This window comes from Diachasmimorpha longicaudata, chromosome 2, assembly GCF_034640455.1.
Source record: "Diachasmimorpha longicaudata isolate KC_UGA_2023 chromosome 2, iyDiaLong2, whole genome shotgun sequence".
Lineage (NCBI taxonomy): Eukaryota > Metazoa > Arthropoda > Insecta > Hymenoptera > Braconidae > Diachasmimorpha > Diachasmimorpha longicaudata.
Window position 1 is genome coordinate 3,587,640 of NC_087226.1, and position 24,370 is coordinate 3,612,009.

Genomic DNA, 24,370 nt, shown 5'->3' on the forward strand with positions numbered 1-24,370 from the left:
CTCTTTTGGGTTATTCTCCTCTATTTGGGAAGGTCCACTTTCCCTTCTACAAAAATCCAATCTGGGGTATTCACCAAGGGGAGCATATTAATTAAGGAGAAAAGGGAAGAGTAAAGGTTGTTGGAATGGGCAAAAGAATTCGGTGGTGGTTGGAGAATGCCACACAGAGGAAAGAATAAATGCCTGTGGAGTTATAAAAATAGATATGTAAGAGATTGTACATCACTCGGTGCGGTAATTGGCGAATTACGCTGAAGCATGCCTCGACCCCTCCCCCTCCATGTACAAAAAATTAAATCAACAATATTATTTAAAGTCATGTAATAAAAATTATTTTGTAATTTTAAAACAAAATTATTTTCAATGCAGTAAAAACGAGCAAAAGTTCCAGTGCCCTGAGTGGTATATTTTTAACTTATGATTCATTTTCAATTTCATTTAGATTAGACATATTTTAACTTCAAGATTGTAAACTAACAAAACTGAAGAATGACATAGTAATTTGCAGTTTTTGTCATTGTTGTTAACTTAAAACAGACTGGACTATTCATATTTTCATTTTTTGGTTCGTTTCAATCTTTATTAAATTACAGTTTTTAACTTTTCCACATTAAATTGAGGATGAATCGTACAGTATTTGACCGTCTTTTATAACTCGGCTCACCTGACGCTCTGTTCACTTTGAAGAAAGGATCCGATTCAGGCTGTGCGCTATCACTGCGCACCGATCCGCGTCCGATTAAAGTGGTTTTAACGTACTATAAACTCCGGATCGCCATCACGATGGAAATACGCCATCTTACCTCCTAAAAATAGGATCAAAAAAGCCTCAAAACTGACATCAGTTAGAAAATAGTATTTTTCACGCCTAGGATGGAAAAAATGGTTCACTTGTTTGACCGCGGCTGTGATATTATGTTATCGGCATTGTCAATCGAATCTCGGGTTCGCTCCCCAGTTGGATTAAAGCATAATTCTTTTCTTTCTAATTGTACCTCTCTTCAAATTTGTTTTTTTAAGGGGTTACTCTCATGTGATCACGTCGAAAAATCGTTTTTTTTTTATATTTTGACAGTAAAACCTATTGAAAACATACTGTGAAAAATTCAGACCGAAATTCATAGTATTTGATAAGTTACAGCTCATAGTCGCCGACGTGTCGTAAGCGATTGTCTATCAGGCTTTAAACTTTAAACGCGTTTTTCTCGAATCATCATTTTCTGAAACGGTCAAGGTCCTACAAGAAAAAGTATTCAACCGATTGCTTTAAAATTTACATATGTTCTTTTACTCATTTATAGTTATCGTCCCTACCAGAATTGTTTATTTTCGAAAATATTTTCATATTTTTTTTAAACGATTTTTAACGAAAAAGAACAAGATTTTCGTGATTTTTTTTTTGAAGTTCGATATTTTTTTTTGTTTTTAATGAAATTGATTATATTTGGTCGGGACGATAGCCACAGATCTACTGAATAATAATCCATTCGATTTTTTTATCTCAGACAACATGAACAGCCGCTATCACCTTGACCAGTGAACTACCTTTTTTTGTTGGTGACTACTTTGACTTTAAAAAAATATGTGTTAAAAATGTAAAAAACGAAAAAAAAATTTTTTTCGTACATTTCAAAATACAAATAAAAATATATTAAAAAATCAACATGATTGAAGTTTGTTGTCGCATAAAAAAAAATTTCCTAAAAAGTGGTAAAATATAGGCGTTCACATGAGAGTAACCCCTTAAAGTTGAAAAAATTTATACTTACTTTAACCATAACCTATATACTTCTGTTAAGTATAAAATATACTTGATTAAAGTTTTTTTCCATGCACGGATTTTTTAACGTGTGTCATAAAAACTTCACACTCATCAGAAAATCTTTACCTCACTTGTTGCGTAATGTACTATTTCCGAGGAAAGTATTCAGCGCAGTGGTTTGGACATCCTTTCGCTTGGAACTAAGTGGCTCGTTAACGAAAAAGATCGTTGAATTCACTGATTTACCGCTGCTTTTTACCTCCGCCACCATTCCAGAGGCTGGGGTACAAGCATTTCGCACTAGCTAACACAACTCTGTAATGACTTTGTTCACATAAAACTACATGGAACATCTCTGTATACAATAAAGAGAGTAACATTTTTTATTCTCGACCTATTTTATCTGTATGCATAATATGTATGCAGAGTTCGGACAAACGGGTTGCGCACACGACCTCATCAATATTGTACTCTATGTATACGCAGTATTAGTCTCGGGTGGTCTCTTCCTTTATGGGCCGCTCCCTTCAGGTCGTAAGTCCCAGGTACCTTGGTTACAATACGACTGCACTAATTTTTGTATTTGACACAAATTTTTGTACACCATTGTCATTCACTTTGTCTGTTTAAAGATATACGATTCACTAAACTTATTAATTGAAAATTACGGATATTTAGTTTTTATAATTTTTAGTTTCATCGGAGCACAGAGGGCGAATGTCGTGTTCACTACGAGGTCAGGAAACTAACAAACTCTAATTCTCTTTCTTTCTTGAAGTCGGTGAGGACGAGAGGATGTGATCAAACATAAATTTTAGAAAGTGAGAATTGTAGGTAGCAAATAGGGTTGCAGATAATTTTCTTTGGTTTGTAGATTGGGTTAAATTTGGGGAGGACGACGAGGTATGAGCATCTGTGAATTAGCTTGAGTGTTGATTTTCAGACTTGGAGAGAAGTCCTCAAGTAGCAAAGAAAGGGTCTTCCCACATGGTCGATTTTATCACTAAAACGTCGCCTGTCTAATTTTTTCCTATTTTCGTGACAAAAAATCTACAGGGTAGGATAATTTAAGGGTAAGAAATGGAATTTATTCGGCAAGGAAATAACTATTCATATGTTGAATCTATGGAATATTTTTTTTTCTCTAATGTCATCTATCAGAGACTAGACAAATGACACGAAATTCGCTCATTTATCATTTTTCTCTGATTTTTTAGATGAAAATTGTTCGCGAAAATAAATCCATCAAAAGTGAATTTTTATTATCTATTATTTTGTTATGGTATTCGTTCATTATTAAAACCAGATTAGTTCGTTGGATTTCAAATATTGAAGATAAGATAATGTGAAGAATTTCAATGTCCAGATTTTCCAAGTTGGCCAATAGATTCTATAAACACTTCAATCCTAAATTAAATAGTAAGTCACGTAATTAAGAACCATATTATAATTGTTATTGAATATCCATGCGTGAAAAATGGACTTTGTTCGCAAAAGAAAATAACAATTTATATTTTTTTTAATGTTTATTTATATTGATGGGATCTTTAATATAGGTTATTTACACTGTCATTCCGTTACATCTTTTTGTATGCATTAATTTTCCCTAGAACCCATAAGTTACCAGCTTTATAATTCACTTTTTTTTACATCGACAAACTTCCTCTATGAACCTATGGTCATGCAAATTTGTTGGTCGTGCGAGGTCTGGTGCAGTTGGTTTTTCCCAGTTTGTTGTAGAGGTCTGACCGTTGTTGGCTGTATTTTGGACAGCACCATAGAATGCGGTCTACGTCTGGAACTTCAGCTCCACATGGACAACTAACTATTTATATGTGGAACCGATGGAACATTTCTCATTCTCCAATTTCGTCTTTGTGAGACTCCACAAATATTAGAGCTCATTCAACAGATAACAAAAATTAATATACTAATAACATTATACAGCACTAAAATTGAGTTTTACCATTAACTATGGAGATTCTTCAACCAAATTGTATTTAGTTTAAAGGCCATGTAACGAACAATGTCAATTCCTCGGGAAATTGATTCGAATCCCAAAAGACTAATGTGAATGAATTCAGCCAAAGTATTCCCAATGAAATATTATGTTAGTAGAAATTTGTCAAATATTGACTAGAATATATCACGCAAGTGCTTGCTCAGCCAACGATAAATAACTGAATTGATGAATCGTACACTTCATTCCCCCAATATCATCATGCTCCATTTTAAATTTATAAGCCCCAGAGCATTATGATTCTCCGATTCTCTTCCCCTTCTCGCATGCATTATCTCGCATCATTAATTTTCGATATCCGATAATCATTTCAAACTAGAAGACCACGATATCATCAGAGCAAGCGATATGGACTGGAACGCAGAACGTCAGCAGAATTGTGAATTCTGTAACTCGAATTCCTCAAATCCTCTCGATTACGATATATAGAGTGGGCTACATTGCTTGAAAGAGATTTCAAGTCTTTTCTGCAGCGTTTACGTCCTCGGAAAACTCTTTGTATTTCCACCAACGGAGCACGTCGATTATGGAATGTTTTTTCTTCCGAATGAAAGGGTTGTCATCGATCATTGTCAACTTTCTTATTTTTCTCATTCTACCATCGTGATATGATCCAATAAATCCACCAATGTAATTTTTAGACCGTGGTCTTACGTATGCGCGTGTGAGTCTGTGTGTTACATTTCTTTTGTTGGTTTTCGTACTTTATTCGCTAATAAATCAATGAAATTGCAACGTTTTTGCTTTCGAATGGTAGCAGAAATGCTTACAAATGTAAACTACTTTCCAAAACTCATGCCTTTAAAGATTGCCTGCTGTATGTGTATGGGTATGTCCCTGAGTAGAAATTCTGGTCAGGCCAGATTAAGTTCAAAATATGCATGTCGCAAGCTCCTTTCTCATCCCACAATTGATGCAAATTGATGTAGGATCAGTGTAAATAAAAAGGATATGATTTGTTTATTTTATGAAGGTAACAGTCCTATTTATTAAAGGAGAAGCACATAAATTAAGTTAGCTACGTAAGACATTGGCTAACTTCATGCGTAAGACCTTTTCCTTATTGGTCGTTCGGGTTCATAGTGGACGAGATCGCCAGCGCGCCGAATTTGAATTTATTCCGAAGTAGAACATGTAATATTTTCGATGGTGACTTAAACAATCAATTAGTAGAATTAATGGAATTGTTCATGTTGCCCGAAAATGAGGTAGTTTCGTTTCATCGTTATGGTAAGTCACCATCGAAAGTATTACATGTTCTACTTCGGAATAAATTCAAATTTGGCGCGCGAAGCGCGCTGGTGGTCTCGTATATTATAAAGTAACACACAGTCAAAATTATGTTAGGAGTATGAGAAGAGTATCCTCACGCGTAACCGGTCAAGTCACAACTGAAAACTATACCACAGTTCAAAACCCGAAAATGCACTGTTTTTTTCTTCTTTTCTTTTATCATCCGGTTTCTCCTTGAGTCCTCGACAATGCAGGGCCTGTCCTAAGAGTGACCCCACATGGCCGGAGAACACCCACCCTTATACCATACAAAAAATCCTTAAGACTCGAAACACTGTCATAAAACTGTCATGTTCGACACACACGTCTCCTTTTCCTCACATTCCTTATATTAAAACAAAGCACATAAATCACCTTAAAACTTAGCGTCTAATCAAATCTTAATGTTCATCAGAGTCACATTGTTCTTTCACACGTGCGCAAATATCCAAAATAACAAAGCACTCGCTCATTCACTCTTCATTGATTTCACACATTCCACATTGATGGGAATCACCACTGATTGTTGTGAACTAAACAAAACCACCCGAACTACTTTTCAAGAACCGAAAAGTAATACAACAGTCTCAGTAAGACTGAAAGAACATTGAGAGATACATTTGTCGTGCTCCATTCCTGCAAGTCCTCCCCCCCCCCGCCCCGTCGTATATCGTTGATGATACACGATCAAATTTTGGGCACTCATATCTTGTTGAAATTCCAAGCATAACGTGTTAGCAATAAAAAGAAAATTCCAGAAATTCTATCGCCGGAAGGATGGACCAAAAATAAGATGCAGATAAAATAACGAGAAGAGAATTTTAAGATCGTCTTACACTCTTTTGCATCCAGACAGTTTCTCCTCTAGTACCACTAATCCAATAGAAGAATTAGTTCCACTAGAATATACCGTGTCGTTGCGCGCAACCAAGAACGAAGAGGAAAGTGCTATCAGGTTGATTTAAATATTTACCAAGATACCCTGGACTCACTCTAGGAGTCACTCTAGGAGTACATCCAAGCTCCGCTTGTTGCATCTTCAATGGGTGATACTCGGTTTAAGACGAATTGAACGAGACCAGAGGGAGGGGTTTGAGCATTGGCTCGGGTCTAAAAAGAAGTCAACCTGTGCTCCTGCTATTAGTAGGTGAAGCTCCAACCTTCCTCGTCTTGGTTGACTTGGAACAAACTATTTCCACCAACTGAATATCCTCTCATCCACGATAGACCGACTTGCTTCATTTTCTTCGTCAGCTTCGGCTGTGGTATTTCTCTTCTGTTCACCCTATTTCCTTCATTCGTTCATCTTTCCCTTATTCGCTGAATGCTCCATCTTCCCCTTGAGCACGGGAGACATTCGGTACAGACCATTACCCCAGTCACCACTACCATCGACCATCACGCGCGCGTTGAAGCCCATAGCAATTACAAACCGTAGTAGTCAGTACTTCTACTGAGTTTAATCCTTCCTCATGGGACAGCAATAGCCTTTACATTTATTCTCGTAAAAGTGAAGTTTGTGAGGTGCAATAATATATTACGTCGACCGAGTGACCTAAAGACTTCTTCGCCTTCTTCTTCGTCGTTTGGAGGAGGATTCTGCAAGGTGGTAGTCATCTGCTGGGTAAACAGGGTGATTTATAAGTTGAAGATGTTTCTTTGGGTAATATGGGTAGGCCTGTACTATTCACCGTTACTGAAATAGTAATTATTTTTAGAATCGTTTAATTACGCGACTGTTTGCGCGCTTCGTGCTCCGTATTTGAATTTCCTGCCTCAAATACACTGACCAAAGGGGAAAAAGTCGTACGCATGAAGTTAGCAAATGTTTTACGTAGGTAATTTAATTTATATGCTTGTGCTTTCATAAATAGGAGAATGGAAGATATTATTTTAGAGACTTCTTGTGTAGTACTTAGAAAGTGTAGAGCTGTATTTAGAATTCGTAGAGTAAAGGGAGAAAAATAGTGACAGTGCGATCGGTATTTTTTTTTCAAATTTTTACTCAGTAAAAGCCTATCTCCTCTCATCTCGTCCTGATTTTTCTGCGTGATCACTGGCAGGTATTACATCACGGGAGGGGGGTAGGGGGGTCGGCGAGAGGACTCGGCCTTTCTTATGTGAAATACGATCCTTATACAGGGTGTCCCAGAATTGCACGTCCAGACTTTAAACTTAAGTTGGGGGTGAAATTCTGGATCGAAAAGTCTTGAGCGACTTTTTGATCAGACGCACCCTCTTCAACTTATTCAGGGTTGAAATTGGACGAATCAGGGGCGTGGGATAACCGCTCGCACGACGGTGAGAAAAACATGCGAGTGTGGTGGTGTCTCCACCATACCGTACTACTCCCCTGCGGCGGCAGAAAGAGATGTCTGGCGGCGGTGGGTAAGAGGAAAGGCAGGGAAATGAAAAAAATGAACTGAAATGAATGTCGCTCAGGACTTTTCGATCCAGAATTTCACCCCCAACTTAAGTTTAAAGTCTGGACGTTCGATTCTGGGACACCCTGTATGTGAAGACGATCTCGCGGTCGTTCCTAGTGGAAATTGTTAAATAGAGGCTAGCTCGATCGGGTAGCTTGTCCGATCGTTCCTCACTATCGCCATTCTAGCAATTCCATCACTCCATCATGCAAATTTTCGCCATTAGCTTCAACAGACTCATCTAATTTTGGTGTATTTCGATGAAAATACTTCGTAAATCTTATTTAGGAAAATTTAAGCCTATACGGTTGACGTATTCTAATATTCAATCTGAAAATTTGAGGACATGTTGCACTTTACAAAAGGGACTGGAAACTAAACTAAGGGAGAGTTCTTTTTCAGAGTGTGAGTTTTGAAAAATGGCGAAAAAGAGGAAATTGAAGACGCTAAATGCCGGACGTTCGTCTATGGGTATTCACGACAGTCTGAAAATTGGGACAATGGGGACTTATTTAGTTAATATTGCGAATACGTATGAGGGTGTGAGAGGGTTTTTGATATAGTTAGTAAATAGAGGTTATTTCATAAATGGGGTATAAGGAAATTATGAGGGCAAGCAACAGTTTCGTAACAAAATGTTATACTGGAGGAGTAACGACGTGTGCGATATAATGGAAATGGTGATCTTCACATTTGAATGGTGTCACTGGATTGAAACTGATGTCGTGTTAAACTGTTTCTCCTTGCCATAAACCGTCGAACCCCACTTGGTTTGAATCAAGTCGAAACCGATTAGTACCAAACTGATGTCGACTTCAATTATTACTTTTGTTGAACGTACACAATAATTTATCAAAGTACGTAAATTATAACTCATTTGTGGTTACGATACCTTAATTTTTGTATAAAAAAATCCCACTGCTACACGTCTGAAGGTGGGACTTTCAGCAGTCTAAATTTAAGACCATGATTCACAAAATAAAGTCGGTTTTTTTAAGTGCATTCCAGAATGAATGAAGTAATCTTCATTCGTTCCGGAATGCGAATGGAGACCTATAAATGTCACTTCGGATTGTAAAAGTAGAGGAATAATAGTGGATTCGCTGGAGGGATATGTTGTAGGAGGTTAAGGTTTCTTGAATTCTTCAACTTCCTGTATCGATCGGATTCCGACAAAGATAAAATCTTCCGTTCTTCACAGTCGAAAATCGCCGGGAAGAGTTTAGTTAGGATTTTTTTGAAAATTTTTGGGGAGTTGGGAGCGCAGTAGATGACACCTGTCAATTTTATAATAGACAATAAACGTTTTTTAAGTTATCATTCTATTTACAGTGGATACACGGAGAGAAATAGTCCGTAAATGTACCAGAAAAAAAAGTAAAAATTACGTTTACCAATGTAATCCGCAAGCGAAGTAAAATTCAATAAAAGTCGTGAATCAGAGATGAAATTTTACGTTTCTCTGCCGTAAATTTTCCATAGGGTTTCGTAAAAATGACTCATGAATACTGAACACAAGTTCAATTGAATAGCTCATCGGGTGGGTCATAGATTGTTGCTGAACTCTCGCAGACTAATATCCTCTACACCCTGCTACAATAAACTATGAAAAATTCAAAAGAAGAAACGAAACCGATAAACGATTGCACTTAAAAAATCGCAGGCATTGGAGACAAGCCAAGTACAAGACACATAACGGACAGTTGATAAAGTTACGAATAGGTTCGCGTCTCGACTTATAATGTAATTATTGCTCTATAAAAGAGTTTTAATTGTACTTAGAATGTTGCGCTCGATCCGCCATTACAATTTCGATTATTCTTTTATTTACCCTTTTCCTGCCACGCCACACAATCTGATTTCCCGCCAACAGCCCCAGCGTTCAGGTTTCCCCCTCCACCTAGACGGCCCGACAATACACGATGAGTCGCGAGTCCCGTCCGTTCGTGAAAATTTACGTGTTCTGGGGTATAAAATCAGGCATTAGTGGGGTAAAATGTATTCAGCCTCCAGGATTTTTTTCATTCGGTCCCGCTATAATTGTGGAATTTCCAGTTAAATTTTACTCGTTCCAGGAAAATTACGTATCCATTTTACACTTTTTTCATGGCAGAGCAGAAAATTTCTGGATAATTTCAGACGTATTCCCTTCTGTCCCTAGCAAAACTATCAAGAAATAACACCCACTTATGTGTTCCATGACTAGTTACGTTACTTTTACTATTTCTCTTTGTGTAATAAACCCGGGGAAAAATAGTTTTCTTGTCAACACTATTCTAGAAAACTGAATTTACTAATATGAATGAAAAAATATCATTGTTCAAAATCCCGCGGTCAATTCAGGATGACCAACCGGACGACCTCGGCCAATCACCCTTGACCATCGTAACGAGAGGTCACGATCGAATTCGGGATCGTTACGATGGTCAGTACGCCATCATCATTCGGACAAGACATACGGTGTGTCTTACGGGAAATTCCACCGGGGAATTATTGGCTACCACCGGATAACCAACGGGGTTAGACCGGCAAACCAACACGGCGGAAATTACAGTCCACTATTAATTAATTAAACGAATAGTTTTTACCATCACGGAGTGCACACAGTGTATATTTATTTAAACCAATAAATCGGAACATTATCACACCACGTGCCAATTATTCGCCTTTCCCGGAACTTCCTCACCCACCATCCCATCCGGCCCAAATCATCCCGGAAACTCATAATAAAATAAACAATCATCTTTTGTATTTTAAGTTCAACGTATCTACTTACTTCAACTACACTAAAATATACATAATTCAAGGATATTTTTTTTATGTAAAGAAAGCCATGATCTAATATTGACTTTCATACTAATATCCTTTTGTAAAAAGGACATGCACCTCAAATCTCGAATCGAATCGAACATATCGAAATTCCGTAACACTTATTCGTGATTGGTAGATACATTCACAGCGGCAAAATTTGAAGTTCACAAGTACACAAGTATCAAGTAAATCAAGTCAAAGGATGAGTTAATTAGTAGAAAATAAAAACTTAGTTAGAAAATGGGAATGAAACAAGTTACTCATCAAATGTAAATATCTATATCTTATCGAAACTCCTGTATTTTCCAAGTCGTCTTACAGCTTCAAGACATTAAAAATTTTGCATGTTGCCTACAAGTGGGAAATAGATCAGCTGTGAATATATCAGCAATTTTTAAAGATCCATGTTTACGAAATGATGACGTGTTCAACGTCATACGCGATTACTTCAGGATCATTTTGGTATAATTATTTTGAATTTAAATATTACATTGACTTTTTATATCCATATAATTCAACTGCTCCACTCATACAGTAGTTAAAATAAGGTGCGCTCACCGCAAATGTGACTTAAATAAAAAATATCACAACAATTAAGATTAACCAAATCGCGCGCGGTGGCGCGCGGCTATGTCTCGTCTATAAAAATCGTGTTATCCTTTTTACTGCAATGCGACCATTTTACGCAAAATTTCACATTCATTCAACAGTACATCATTCTATAATCAGTGAACTTTAAAATCATCCTGGTCATCGCATAATCGGTCAGTCTCTCCACCTATCACTCTCCTATTATCCATAGTCTGATGTACCACGTGGTTACCTTCTATGTCCTTTCTAAAAACCGTTAGAGCGACTGCCTACTTTGTTTATGTAACAAAATAATGTCGTAAAATTCGATACGTTGGTGTGTAATCTCTCCCGGATCGCGCAATTTGATGACCTGATACACTTTTACCTCCAAGAGTGGGGGCGCTTGTTTACTCGTAAGTAACTAGACTGCCCCAGCAAAGTACTCCACCCTCTTCCACCTTATCCGCGCTCCTAGCTCGGTTTTTCATTCAATAGTTCTTTTTTTTCTCATTGCTTTGAGTAAAATACATCAGCTGACGCTTCTCCTCTCATATTTCCCTTCATTTAGAAAAGAAAATTTAATTCTTATTTGATGTAGGTTGCACGATGTACACGATATATATTGCGAAGCTGACAGGAAATTTAATAATTCTGACTCACAGCGGAGATCACAGTTGATTTTTTTTTTTTTTGGAATTGCTACATGTAGCGAAGATGAGTTCATTTGCATCGTATCTGCATGCTATACAATATTTTCACCGTCCTTTGATTGCATAATTGCATTTATTACCTGACGGATTTTTCAATACACAGACAACTCGACTTTTCGGCTTTTTTGATCATAGAATGGTGATGGTGAATATTGCATTTCCGACAATAATTTTAATACCACTTTGATGTTGATATGGTTGACGCTGAAGTGGAAAATGGAATACTGAAGCGCATTGATGAGGTCAATTATCAAAGGGCCAATTACATCCCTCAGTGAAGAACGGTAGGGTGCCTTGTAAATTATTATGAATTTTGTGATTAATTTGAAAACACAATTATCTTTGTTAGTTTTTGGTTTTTGCGTCTGAATGGAGGGATGGCAATGGTCATTTTTTCGATTTGCTAATTTTCATTGGAAATCGTTGGACAGATTGTCTGTATGCGATGTTACGATTTTGGCGGTCAATTAGTGCTACCATTAGTGAAATTTTGAGACTGGATTCGACTTCATTCGTTGAGTAGTTACGGAGATATTGCGATCTCACAAAAATTGTTTTTCGCCGATATTTTCGTAACGCTTTGACCGATCCCAATTTTCGTAAGCACTCGCTGTGATAACGACTATACAACTGAATCGAAAGAAGACCATTTCACCTAGCGTCATTCACTTCTATTCTAGTTTTTAATTTTTTCATTAAAATTGCTTGTATGCGCCATAACGCATAAATTAATCGAGATAAAAATTTGGTACTCTTTTAGGTATCATGATAACGCAATTCCGTATTAAAGATGCTCGAAAACCAATCATTAGTTTCTAAGATAGTCTTCATATGTCAAATTTTGTTGTTCATTATTTCAAAAACCGGTGAGATTCGCTTTTTTTAACGTTCATCTTAATGCTAAGACTGGAAGACACGGGTTCGATTTTCGGCTGGATTAAGGGGTTATTCTCACGTGAACGCCTATATTTTACCACTTTTTTGGAATTTTTTTTTTTATGCGACAACAAACTTCAATCATGTTGATTTTTCAATATATTTTTATTTGTATTTTGAAATATACGAAAAAATTTTTTTTTTCGTTTTTTACATTTTTAACATATATTTTTTTAAAGTCAAAGTAGTCCCCAACAAAAAAAGGTAGTTCACTGGTCAAGGTGATAGCGGCTGTTCATGTTGTCTGACATAAAAAAATCGAATGGATTATTATTCAGTAGATCTGTGGCTATCGTCCCTACCAAATATAATCAATTTCATTAAAAACAAAAAAAATATCGAACTTCAAAAAAAAATCACGAAAATCTCCTTTCTTTTCGTTACAAATCGTTTAAAAAAAATATGAAGATATTGTCGAAAATAAACAATTGTGGTAGGGACGATAAATATAAATGAGTAGAAGAACATATGTAAATTTTAAAGCAATCGGTTGAATACTTTTTCTTGTAGGACCTTGACCGTTTCAGAAAATGATGATTCGAGAAAAACGCGTTTAAAGTTGAAAGCCTGGTAGACAATCGCTTACGACACGTCGGCGACTATCAGCTGTAACTTATCAAATACTATGAATTTCGGTCTCAATTTTTTACAGCATGTTTTCAATAGGTTTTACTGTCAAAATATCAAAAAAAAATCGATTTTTTGAAGTGCTCACATGAGAATAACCCCTTAAAGTGCAAATTTTTGCGCTCGAGTTCTGTGTTGGCTTTTCTGCTCGCGCTACTAATCTCACATCGTCCTTTGACACGACACTTTTCTCGGTTTAGACCACGATATATTATCTCCGTGCACAACGAAGCACGTGGGATAACCGATTTTTTGTTCAGCCAAGCTAGAAAAAGCCGTTTTTTAATTAACACACTATCTTACAATTTCCATAATTCATTCGGTAACCGTCCCTCAGTACCCGACTACAACATTTTGAAATGAATTTCATTTTCCGAACGCCTGCGAGGTGAATCCTCTCATCTGGGATTATTTATGAAAGTTTTAATCGGGGTGGCTTTCCGGTATCCAAAACAACCGACCCCAATATTCAGGTATTCTGCAGGTAAATCCAGTGGGAAAATGAGGTAAACTGAGCGAACTTACTGTATAGGTATACAGTACGTCCCGTGAATGTGTATTGTACAGATACGAATGTGGTTGATGGGGTTGGGAAGAGGAAGACCGAGGGAATCATAGTGTCTTGAGGGTCATTTGATATCTCAGGGTAGAATGGGATCGAGGAGAAGAGCAGTTCTGTGATGAGTAGGAACAAGTATTATCCTTGTTTGTCACTTATCAGGTACGTTGATGGCTGTGTCATTCAACTTTTTTACGTCATTTAACATCCGGTGGAATAACGTTGTTGACAGCGGGACAAGGAGCTCGAAAGAGATTGCATTTGAAAAATGCATTTTATGAAATTGGATGTCTGCGTTTCACGAGGAGATTTTTCACTGGGATATTACTTGGATGGAGTTTAAAAAAATACTTGAATCAAGTATATGTTATACTTATTCCAAGTATATTGGATTTTCAATGGAAAAATCTTAGTATTTGTTAACATCAATAGATCAAGTAACACAAAAACGTTTATCATTAAAATATGCACTCCTATAGATGATGGAAAAATTTTGAATAAAATATCACTAAAAGGGTTCACCAGGGAGGATTTTCAGTAATGCCTCCATGTCCCATAATTTCAACAGTTTTATTTAGTTTGTTCACTCTTTATCGACTCACTTCACATTTATTAGCATCTTCAAAATAACTCTGCTTCTTCAATTTCCCACTATTCTATGACTACCTGGTGCGAACTATTTCATCAAATAAAATTAAGAGTAACGATGTCATTGTGGAATGGACATATTCAAAACAAGAGTAGGGGCGTACGATGTAATGAGGGGTAAGGCTCCCTCTGGTCATCAGGAAATAAAATCTAGTGGAGCCATCTTGCAATCGATTTTAAAGCACTGAGAACACATATTGAAGATGAGCCTTTTGAATGATTTAATCTATGCACAGAAGTGATTCTAACGCATGAGTCAGGATTGTTTTTTTATGTGGCTACGATGTAATTTTGTGTCACTGTGGCGGAAAACGCATTTCGAATCAATCGAAGCGAGGTTAGAAACGCTTTTTATTAGTCGCCGTGATATAAATGATTTTTTTCTCAACACTCTCGTAGACAATTGAATGTACTTGACTTGAATATAAAATATACTTAAAATAAGTATAATAATATACTTATAATAATGTACTTATTCCACGTATAACGTATATACTTAAGTCAAGTACAAAAAATACTTTACTCAATGTATCAACCCAGGGTTGATACACTCGAGCTACCAAATTAATATCACTCGAGATGTTATGTTTATTCTAAGGTCTCTCCAGGTGGGGAACTGGGGAGAAGAAAGTTAATTGTTAAAGCAAATTAATAATTACTTGACACGGACACTGGGTGTATGAAAACATTATTTGCTACTTTTTATTTATCCGATTTTGCGTACAATGTTACTAAGAAGACTGATGACTTCACACTCAGTCTCAGTCACTTAAGGGGTTATTCTCATGTGAGCACTTCAAAAAATCGATTTTTTTTTTTTTCGATATTTTGACAGTAAAACCTTTTGAAAACATGCTGTGAAAAATTCAGACCGAAATTCATAGTATTTCATAAGTTATAGCTCATAGTCGCCGACGCGTCGTAAGCGATTGTCTACCAGGCTTTCAACTTTAAACGCGTTTTTCTCGAATCATCATTTTCTGAAACGGTCAAGGTCCTACAAGAAAAAGTATTCAACCGATTGCTTTAAAATTTACATATGTTCTTCTACTCATTTATGGTTATCGTCCCTACCACAATTGTTTATTTTCGACAATATCTTCATATTTTTTTTAAACGATTTGTAACGAAAAAGAAGGAGATTTTCGTGATTTTTTTTTTGAAGTTCGATATTTTTTTTTGTTTTTAATGAAATTGATTATATTTGGTAGGGACGATAGCCACAGGTCTACTGAATAATAATCCATTCGATTTTTTTATGTCAGACAACATGAACAGCCGCTATCACCTTGACCAGTGAACTACCTTTTTTTGTTGGGGACTACTTTGACTTAGAAAAAATATATGTTAAAAATGTAAAAAACGAAAAAAAAAATTTTTTTCGTATATTTCAAAATACAAATAAAAATATATTGAAAAATCAACATGATTGAAGTTTGTTGTCGCATAAAAAAAAAATTCCGAAAAAGTGGTAAAATATAGGCGTTCACATGAGAATAACCCCTTAAGTCTCGGAAACGAACTGAACTCCCTTCGTTTTTTCTCATGCCAGATACCCAAGCAAGCGTAGGGAAAAAGCCATACCACAATTGTTTTTAGTTTACTCTGATTGGTGGACTCTATTGGTGGTGGGAGAAGAGAAGGTGTGAGTTGAAGAACAGCAGAAATTTGACATTTTTGAATTCATAAATCTCTGGCCAGACTCTTCTCGAAGTTTGTCCAGCATATGGATGCTAGTAAAATTGGAGAGTTCCCCACCATAAATACCGAGTTCGGAGGTTCTTGGTCTTCGCGCGATTTTATGGTTCAGAGACAAAAAAGGTGAACAACTGATAAAGACGAAACATTAAAGTATATTTTTCCCCGTGTGCGTTATATATTGGTTTATGTACTAAAATCGTAAATTTTATCATCTATTATCCTACGAGGTTCAATGTTTGATTAATCCAATTTAAGTGAATTATTACTTCCGAGATTGTTTCTCTCCGCTTTTTAAAATTTTTTATTAATTTAAAGTGATATAACCCGTATACTGGAATGTGTACATTTTGCCATTAACGTTACACGAGTTATTTTTAATTTCGTCGCGTATGGCTCAATTCGGTGTAGGTTTGTAAATTACACTCTTTCAAATATTTATAAATAAATTTGGTACATTTGTTATTAGTTGCGTCCGTAAATTTTTTAGTGGTGAATTATTTTTCTCTCGTTTGCGATGTAAAAAGTACCGATTTGACGCAGTTTTTTTCCAGTACATATTCCAATAGAAAATTTCACTGAAAATATCAAAAATTAATTAACACTATCATTCTACCAGATATTTTAGCCTGAAATTATTGATTGCGGAGTTATGTTAAAATGATAACCCGCCCAAATAAAATTCTCTTGATAAAATTAATTTTTTCCATCAGTCTATTTTATTGTTTCATTGCCTTAAAAAATTATCATTACCATTGTTGTATCATCGAGGCCTCAAGAACTACCATCACCACTTTATTTTTCACCTTCTACGCACGGCAGAATTCCTACTTTTTCCCATAGAATAGATTCTTCAAGAGAAACCATCGATGATTCCATGAATTTTTCATTCTTGGCAACTCTACAACTGCTTTTGATGGCAAAAACTTTCCTCCCTATATTAGACTCTCACATACCCCTCCCCTTTCGAAAAAGAGTGCACGTCGAAAGATTTATCGTTTCCATATCAAGCTTAGCATGTAGGATGGAACCGATGGAAGCTAAAAAGAGATGTGCTGAATGCAAGAAGCGTCGGTAGAGTGAATGAGGAAGGAGGTATTTGCTACAACAACTACATCATACAAAATGGACAAGTGGTATTGGAAATTCGTACTCTCATCCGTCCAAATCTCCCGCCTTTTTCCGCTTTCATAGCGTTTCTCCTCTACTCCATTTTATGATTCATCTTTGATACCATTCGCAAACATTGGATGAATTTTTTTCTCGACTGAGATAACGAGGGATCTTCACTGTTGGCTCGGCTCCCCTCTCTGCAATATCAAATCAATCCACCAGACATTTTTTTTTCGTTCCAACCTCATGGTCGGGGCTCTTTTACGTCTCGCTCACGAACCAGACGTTATGGTAAATATTACCTTCTGCTTTATCCACAAAAAATCACATTAGTGGATGATTCCGAATTGTGTCTGTCGCAGAGGGATTGCGGGACCATTGCTATTTGTACAGAGATTATAATACGTGATGAAAAAATTAAAACTGGTTATGAAATAATCCGTTAGGCAACAAGTGCGGGAAGTAAGCAATGTAAAAAAAATTGAAGAGAATTATGTTGGATTTTTCGTGAAATAAATAAATGGAAAGCAAAAATCAATCTCATTCTCTTCTGAGTGTTTATACTTTAAATTGAAAAAATATTTTTGTGAGCTGGAATTCTGAGAAGTGTGAGGTATGGTGTTTATGAGCAATATTCCAAAAAAATTCAAAATAATTCTATAGGTTCATTATATTCTAAAGAATGCGCCTAAAATTTTAAAGTTTTTTATGAGTTTATTGGGAATTTACTTGAGGCAGAAATTTAAAGTCTACTAAAAAAAGGGAATGGAAAAATACTGAACGAAAAATCTATTTCACGTGTTTAACATGCCACAATACTGCAGAAATTCACCCTAAAATTCAAAAGAAACACCGCTTATGCTTCTTTAGGCATCAACTAATTCGAAGAGAATTAGACTTAGGGAGAAAAAAATTCCGTTTTAACCCAGACGGGAACCGAACCCGCGCTGTAACTGCTTACCTTCTGCACTTGTTGCCTATACTATTGTATACCATAAGTGCGTGTGTATGCATAGAATGGGTGTTCAGGGGATAGGGCCTCAGGGGTCGAAGTCCCCCGGTAGAGCACAGAGGCGAAGTCTGCAGGGGTTGAGGGCCGAAGCTCCGGCGGGATGTCGGGGCGGAGCCCCGGCCATGAGGTTTGGAGGAGGGGAGCGTTCAGTTTGTTGAAACCCACCTCGTCCAACCTGATGGGAATAATTGTAGGTGGGCGGACCTCAATTCAGCCTCAGGCCCCCCACACAGTCCTGAATTAATTAGACTGATTGCAGGTGAACAGTTCCACATCACATCAGGTTGACCTCATCTGGTGGACTTTGGTGTGTTCACACAGTGTAAATCCTCAGAATCATCAGCTTAAATGTTTGTTTGCATAATTACGCACGGAATGATCCCTGAGCGCAGTGAATCGATGGTGTTTGTTTGAGATATAACAATAATAATAATAATAATTGGGCGGTGCCAGATGGTACGGCCGTTGTGGGCGTTTACCTACCCGTCTCAGTAATTATGCGGTACCCGAACCTACCCTAACAGGAGATGAGGAATGGCCGACAGCGGGCCGACATTTGGCCAATGCTGGCCGACAGTCGGCCATTCCTCATCTCCTGTTAGGGTAATTCCGTAACCGCATTTGCCTCTAATGCTAACTTACCTAACTTTACATACTTATAACCAAATCCAGATGCACTGGGTTCATTTTCCCGCGATGAAAAATTCTTCATCGCCGGGACTTGAACCTGCGCTCATGAGACGCTTTAGTCATAGGGCCAGCACGCTGACGACGAGTGCAAAGACGTCCTTATTTGAGATATATTTAATCAGGTATTTTCCCCTTACATCAACCCGCATTCACCCAACATTGGCACGACACATGCGCATTAGAGAAATGTTTTTTATCTCTCTTAGATTTCGAAATATTTTTCAAAAACTGGTCGATTTTCACGAGGAACTTGTCTCTCGATTTACGACGTTGCTACTGAATTTTAGAGGAAATTTATTTTAAATGAAAACTCAGTATATTAATTATTCAAAATGACTCTGTTAATTTTTTTAATGTTTAAATCGACTTTGAGATAATAAGAAATGGTAGAATTATGGCGGCAATGTAGGCATTGATTCGAGAAGGGATATCAATGGTAAAAGGATCTGGAGGTTTTCCGATTAATTAAAACGAATCTATCGATTTTCATTGAGTGCACAATAAGTGCTATTCAATACTGCTGAAAAATATGGGGCTCATTCTTCAGTTATAATAACTTCGGTAATCGGTGGATTTCTCTCCCCATCGCTATGGAGATAAATAGAGTTGTGGTATTTGTTTTCATCGAGGGACAAATTGAGGATTTTTTGTTATTTTGCTTGCCAACGAGACAATTGTCCAACGACGGAGTATTATCGATATAATTCCCTTCTGATTGGTCCCCGAGATGTCGTATATCGCGATTCTATTATTCGGACGTACGATGAGGGAAATAACCTGGAAAAATTCCGGATTATTTCCTTGAAGTCCACTTAAGCGTAAAAATTTTTTGAAATGTCAAACCGTTCGAAAAAATTGAATCCCGATTCTCTTAAGGGTACGAGAACAAAAATTTCATTATAAATTCGTCACGAATGAATTTTTCCGAAATAGCAGAGTAGAAGATTGACCAAAAATTTGAATTTCAGGGGAAATGTGACTTGTATAAAATTTCTAAGAATTCTTTGACGAAATAAACCAAAAAATTTTTCCGTGATTTTTATCACCTCATATTCTTTGATATCCCTTCAACGTCAGTCCAATCGAATAAAATCAATAAAATATATCCCAAATCAATAGAAAATATTGCCTCTATTTCTTGTGGTAAATGGTAAGGTTATTACAATTTTGGGTGCATGGACCATTTCGATCCTAACTGTGTCCTTTTTTTTGAATAAACGGAAAGATAGTGACCCAAGTGAAGTGTTTAAATCCGACAATCTAAGTCTTCCAATATTCACCCATCACATCCTCACTCATTCATATCCTTTCAAAAAACCTCCTGAATTGGTTACACAAAGAACCTATTCGGCGTGTAACAGTTAAGTTGATAGTGCATAAACTCAAACCTCTGGAATTTACAACTCCATAGAAATAAGATTCGTTTCACTATTCATCCCCCTAACACGTACCATTTCCCAAATCTTCATCGGCTAATCGTTTCATTCTCCTTGCTATTGATTGCTTCTCAAGGTGGCCACAGGCTATTCCTCTGTCGAACCAACAGTTCCCAATTCTCGATGGAGTTCTAATTAAGGATATCGTTTCTCGTTTCGATATTCAACCGGAAATACATTCCTGTGAAGATCGCAATTTCAGATGTTCTACTTTGAATCGATCTAATTGATGAATATTCTTGGAAATCAAAAGACTAGGACTGCCCACTTGGCTCCTCAATCAAAGGGAATCATTGAACGATTGGATAGAACTGACCTATTGGCTTAGCCAAGTCTATCAATTCTAGTCAGAAGGACTGGGATAAACGATTTCCACTTTTCTTTGTAGCTGTTCGTTCTTCTAAATAACAGACTACCCCTGCACTGCTAATGATGGGGCGTAAGTTGAAGCTTCCCTTAGATTTGATGGAAGGTTGCCCCCCTCCCTCCACTCCCACCCTCTCAGCAATCTCTTTCATTACCGGGAAATGTCGAATCGTTGGAGTACCAACTTCATGCTACCAATCGTGATGTTGGAGACAAACTACAGACCTAGAGTGATGGAACAAAATCGAAATTTGACCTTAAAATAGTTCCGGCATGAAGTTGGTATCTTAGCGACCAGAGACACTGCTTCCAGATGTTTTCAGTTGCCAAATGTTCTAATTAACTTCGGGAATAATTTTGACTTTTATTGCCGTTAGACGGTCCTCATAAGTCTAGAGGTGTAATCAGCCTTTCGGCCATTTTACACTCTGTCTTAGGCAGCCGTCTAGTTGATGGTCTCGAGTATCTGTGCCCTACGCGTTAACTCGTAGAGCCCCTTGCTACCGTCCCTGTCGACATGTATATCTGTGCATGCAGACCCAAAAACGTCCCATCTGACTTCATCGAGCCCGCTGCATCTTGTGCATAGGTGAAGAGCATCCTCCTCCGTCAACTCGCATCTTTTGCATAGGGAGTCCCCCTGCCTATCCTCGATAGGTACAGAGCCAGGGGCCAGTGTCCAGTGATAAGCCTCATAGCCTATAGCTCGGAGCTTAGCCCTGTCTTCAGGAATAAAATGTGAAACAATTCTTACATGATCAGTATTATCTGAATTAAATGTAAATTAAATGTCGAAAAGAATTGATATTTTAAAAAATATTTCTTTTTTATGGACAAATATAAGAGAAATGTGTATTTTTCAATAAAACTCGGTATTAAATCCTAATTTTTTAACTTTTGTTTTTGAAGAACATTAAGGATAATTGAATTAAGGAAAAAAAACACGATTCTAAATGTTATCAAGTTTACGAAAATGTTTGTATAGTTTTCGATAATCTTTGATTTATTAAAAAGGTAGAACTACTTTAAATCTCATAATTTATTTGCAACAAAACTACAAAGTTTGGTTTTAGAAATTCCGTAGAATTCGGTGAAAATCTTCGAAATTTCAATCTGATGGGGCAACACCATATCCAATGATAAATAAACGGAATGATGCGATGTTTTCCGAAAAAAAAAATCTTGAGGACGTGATTGCGCCTAACTTTCCTATCATTTTCTCCTTTTCTATCAAACGGTTGGTTTTCCCGTTAACTTTAACTCCCCTTCAGCATTATTCATCTTAATCCTACTCGATTTGAAATCTCCTTTTTCAGTTGCGTCTGATCACGATTCCCATAATTTGTCGTCTTGCGCACCTCCAACAATGACTACGACTCCAACGAAAGATCCAGACTATGACTTGAAAACAATTTCGAAAGAAGGCCTCTTTTCTTTTTTATTTTTTGCCGGGGTTTGCAAAGACAATGCAGATTAAGGGCTCCCGAGAACTGAAATCTGCGAACTTGTTGATTGCTGATATTTTCTTTGCTGTCAACAGATTTACTTGGTTATCAATGCGAAAATCTTTCTGGAAGAGGTAGACGTATTGTAATGGATCTCTCTTTTCCGCAATTTCATTCTATTATTTACGCATTTATTTCCTTTACTTCGAACCTCTCCTTTGAAGTTGGCGTCTCTCGTTGTTTTCCTTTTCTCAATCTTGATATCTGTCCTTGTAAATTATCTTTGCCTCGTTTTAGTTCAATACGAGCCGGAATGCGCGCTTCGCGCGCCCTATTTTGTTTTCCCGCCTCAAACACATTGACCAATTAGGAGAAAGTCTTACACATGAGGTTAGTCGATGACTTCTGTGGCTAATTTAATTTAATTTATGTGCTTGTGCTTTCATAGACTGATGAAGAGCGATCACACCGTAAAAGAACGAATGTGAAAGTCGTTGGTTAAAAATATGATGAGAGAGGTGACTCGATTCACAATGGATGCTTTTAGGAACACGAACGTTTTCGCCTTTTCGACTAATGCAAAACTTCATTCATTTAATCGGCCAATGGGAAAGACTTTACGCGATTTCGACTCGGGCGAACTTAATTTATGTGCTTCTGCTTTTATAAATAGGACATTCGACTCATTCGAACCGCCTGCTCCTCAGTATATTTTTTGTTCAAGCCTCACATATTTACCAATCGTCCCACAAGATGAGAATCTTTTTTTTTGTAAGTTTACTCAAACCTGAAGTGTTCTGCTGTCATGCAGAATCTAATGAGTTACACAAAGAGGTTAATAAAAAAAAAGAAACATATACAGAAATATATTACAGATTTAGATTTCAATAGATAGGAATCATCTTGCCTCCATTTTTTTCTTGAGCCTTTGTCTCAAAATTCTGCAAAATTTTTAATGACAAATATCTCAAGACTTGTTTTATCCGAAAAAAATTATATTTCCACCAACTGGAAAGTAGTTGAGACCTTCCTTGCTGACAAATATAAAGTGGCGATGTCGTGAGAGAAAGTACGGTCGACGAATTCCCCGGGTCAAGTCCTTTAGTGTGTGAAAAGCTACCACAGGGGTGGCAGTTTACTGCCCACCATTGTGCGATCTGGTACATTTCCTCTGAGACTTCGACGAGGAAAGATAAAACTAATTCAAGAATACATTCATACATATAGCATTTAAAAATTGAAGATGGTAAATGAGATGCTAGACTGAGTCGACAAAGAGTGACAGCAAATAAAATAGACTACAAATCTGCTGAAGTGTTGAAATTATAGTGCATGGAGGCATTAATGAAAATCCTCCATGATAAACTCTTTCAGTGATATTTTTATCCAACTCTTTCATTGACTGGAGTCGATGAAAAAATGGTGTGAAAAATCAATGGTTATTGATTTCCTTATATACCCCTGAATAAAAATGCGAGAATACTGCGTTTTATTTTGAACTTTCTGGAGTCGTAAATTTCAGAAATCTGACGTATACAGAACAGTATTTGCAATTTCTACTACACGCCGAAATGATCCTTGTGTAGTTGTTTTTAATAAAAGGGGGAAAATTTGATGGGAGGAGAATTAAAGAGGAGGCGACTTTGATAATTGGAGACTTGGAATTATTACTCACGTTTTTACGGAATTGATATTTATTCTCAACAATATTTGGTAAAGAGGTATGATACACGAGGGTACCTCCGATGAGATGTTTCTTTTTAGAGATGAGGTTCGTAACTGTTCTAAGTTTTCAAATGATTAGTCAAAATGACCTGCGATGGGAGGGACAATATTTTAATTGGAGAGTTCGGAAATGCAGGAAGTAGGGAGAGAGGGAGGAATTGGAGCCTTGGGCCTATTCTCCAATAAAAGGCGTCTGGGTGAAAGTGTTGAGGGACCGTTGAGGGTCGAGCGCAATAAATGGACAGAGACAATAAAATAATTCTGAAGTGTCTAAAGGATGTATTAGAGAAATAATTTCGGTGATTTTATGAGTTTACAATTTTTCCAGAGGACAAAGCTGAGTGTGATTAAAATTCTAAGAATTATTAGTAGAAAAAATGAAAAAATAAGAGATTGAATTAACCACATATTGAAGATTGTTAATTTCGCGTACTTGATACGCAACAACCCCCAAATTTCAATCATTAGGAGGGCATTTTCTCCTCTTAAAACTTAATCCCTGATAAGCTTTCAATCGTTATTAAAATATCCCCATATTTAA

The 24,370-nt window shown here is 36.9% G+C and overlaps 1 protein-coding gene and 1 long non-coding RNA gene across 3 annotated transcripts in view; one reads left to right on the top strand and one right to left on the bottom strand.

The window, feature by feature from the left end:
• LOC135159777 (protein timeless homolog) overlaps positions 1 to 24,370 on the top strand; it is a 328,531-nt gene that overhangs the window by 131,263 nt on the left and 172,898 nt on the right. The gene's annotated exons all lie outside the window — the stretch shown is intronic.
• On the bottom strand, positions 10,557 to 16,218 carry LOC135159781 (uncharacterized). 2 transcript variants are annotated; one of them, XR_010298457.1, is made up of 4 exons: positions 15,004 to 16,218; positions 13,226 to 13,402; positions 13,009 to 13,116; positions 10,557 to 12,754 (listed from the first exon to the last, which is right to left on the bottom strand). It is a non-coding gene; the product is annotated as an uncharacterized LOC135159781 (long non-coding RNA). The 2 variants fall into 2 exon arrangements; XR_010298456.1 differs by lacking the exon at positions 15,004 to 16,218 and adding an exon at positions 14,299 to 14,957.